The following is a 2,500-nucleotide window of genomic DNA, read 5'->3' on the forward strand; positions in this document are numbered from 1 at the left end:
GAGGAAAGGAGAGGAGAGGAGGAGGAAGGAAGAGGAGGAGGAGAGGAGAGGAGGAGGAGAGGAGGAGGAAGAGGAGAGGAGAGGAGAGGAGGAGGAGAGGAGAGGAGAGGAGAGGAGAGGAGAGGAAGAGGAGAGGAGAGGAGAGGAGGAGGAGGGATGAGTGGAAGGATGAGTGGAAGGATGAGGAGAGGAGAAGAGAGGAGGAGGAGGAGAGGAGAGGAGGAGGAGAGGAGAGGAGAGGAGAGGAGAGGAGAGGAAGAGGAGAGGAGAGGAGAGGAGGAGGAGGGATGAGTGGAAGGATGAGTGGAAGGATGAGGAGAGGAGAAGAGAGGAGGAGGAGGAGGAGGAGAGGAGAGGAGAGGAGAGGAGAGGAGAGGAGAGGAGGAGGAGAGGAGAGGAGAGGAGAGGAGGAAGAGGAGGAAGAGATAATTGGTGCTGATGTATTAATTGATGTTGATTGATGTTGATTGATTGACAGGACGGTGATTGACGTGTCAGAGCTGGAGCTGAAGGAACAAAGCTGTCACCATGACAACCTGTTCATGAGGAAGGTCAGACACACACACTACTACACACTAGTACACACTGACCTGGGTTACACAGTGTTAATGTGTGTGTGTGTGTGTGTGTGTGTGTGTGTGTGTGTGTGCAGCATGCCCAGCGTCTCTACAGACATGTCTTCCTGGTCTGCAGGGAGGAGGACAGTGGACGCCCTCACTACCAGGCTGTCCTCTGTCTGCTGGCTGTCCTCAGTGTGGAGCTGACCAATGAGGAGGTGCTGGTGGACCTGATCCGTGTCCTGCTGTCTCTGCAGGTTGGACACACCCAGGTCCTCGTCACTATCTGTCTCTGTGTGTCTCTGGCTGAGTGTCCTCATTCCGCTCTGTGATTGGCTGCTCAGGACCTGGCGTTGTCCAATCAGGAGAGTCTGTCCGTCTTCAACCGCTGTGGCGTCCACGCCGTCTGCGCCGCCGTCCTCAACCTGCTGTCTCAGCTGGGCCCGCCCCCTCCGCTCCAGCAGCATGTGTCTCAGGTGAGCAGACAGGTGAGTGAAGGTCGTCCGTCTCTCCTCAAGGTCATCCATCAGAGACGTCTTGTGTGTCCTCAGGTCATCGAGCGGCGCCACAGAGACGCTCCACACCTGCTGCCTGAAGACGTCTTCTGTGACAAGCCCAGGTAGACGCTCTGACGCACTCTGGTCTACCTCTGATTGGTGCAGCTCTGCAGGTGGGCGGAGCTAACCCTGTTTTTGTGTCAGGCTGCCAGAAGGTGAGCTGAGGGTGGACGACGTCTTTCTGTTCAGCCAATCAGAGATCTGTGAGGCCCTGACAGGAAGTAGCTACGGAGCTCACTCTGAACGCTTCAACACGCCCTACACACCTCAGCTAACAGGTACACAGCTAACAAGCTAACAGGCTAACACCTCAGCTAACAGGCTAACAGGCTAACACCTCAGCTAACAGGTACACACCTCAGCTAACAGGTACACAGCTAACAGGTACACAGCTAACAGGCTAACAGGTACACACCTCAGCTAACAGGTACACACCTCAGCTAACAGGCTAACACCTCAGCTAACAGGTACACAGCTAACAGGTACACAGCTAACAGGCTAACAGGCTAACACCTCAGCTAACAGGTACACACCTCAGCTAACAGGCTAACACCTCAGCTAACAGGTACACAGCTAACAAGCTAACAGGCTAACACCTCAGCTAACAGGCTAACAGGCTAACACCTCAGCTAACAGGCTAACAGCTAACAGGCTAACAGGCTAACACCACAGCTAACAAGCTAACAGGCTAACACCTCAGCTAACAGGTACACACCTCAGCTAACAGGCTAACACCTCAGCTAACAGGCTAACAGGCTAACACCTCAGCTAACAGGTACACAGCTAACAGGCTAACAGGCTAACACCTCAGCTAACAGGTACACAGCTAACAGGCTAACAGGCTAACACCTCAGCTAACAGGTACACAGCTAACAGGCTAACAGGCTAACACCTCAGCTAACAGGCTAACACCTCAGCTAACAGGTACACAGCTAACAGGCTAACACCTCAGCTAACAGGTACACAGCTAACAGGCTAACACCTCAGCTAACAGGCTAACAGGCTAACACCTCAGCTAACAGGTACACAGCTAACAGGCTAACAGGCTAACACATCAGCTAACAGGTACACAGCTAACAGGCTAACACCTCAGCTAACAGGTACACAGCTAACAGGCTAACACCTCAGCTAACAGGTACACAGCTAACAGGCTAACAGGCTAACACCTCAGCTAACAGGTACACAGCTAACAGGCTAACACCTCAGCTAACAGGTACACAGCTAACAGGCTAAGATGCTAACACCTGAGCTAAGATGCTAAGAGGCTAACACCTGAGCTAAGATGCTAACAGGCTAACACCTCAGCTAACAGGCTAACAGGCTAACACCTCAGCTAACAGGTACACAGCTAACAGGCTAACACCTCAGCTAACAGGTACACAGCTA

The 2,500-nt window shown here is 52.9% G+C and overlaps 1 pseudogene across 1 annotated transcript in view; it reads left to right on the plus strand.

The window, feature by feature from the left end:
* Positions 1–2,500, plus strand: part of LOC311509107 (protein EFR3 homolog B-like) — a 14,822-nt pseudogene that overhangs the window by 8,794 nt on the left and 3,528 nt on the right. Inside the window, exons 15-19 of the transcript in view lie at positions 479–551; positions 653–814; positions 902–1,033; positions 1,109–1,176; positions 1,259–1,392. The product of the transcript in view is annotated as a protein EFR3 homolog B-like (transcript). The remainder of the gene's footprint in view (positions 1–478; positions 552–652; positions 815–901; positions 1,034–1,108; positions 1,177–1,258; positions 1,393–2,500) is intronic.

Source organism: Chelon labrosus (assembly GCF_963514085.1).
Source record: "Chelon labrosus genome assembly, chromosome: 24".
NCBI classification, from domain to species: domain Eukaryota; kingdom Metazoa; phylum Chordata; class Actinopteri; order Mugiliformes; family Mugilidae; genus Chelon; species Chelon labrosus.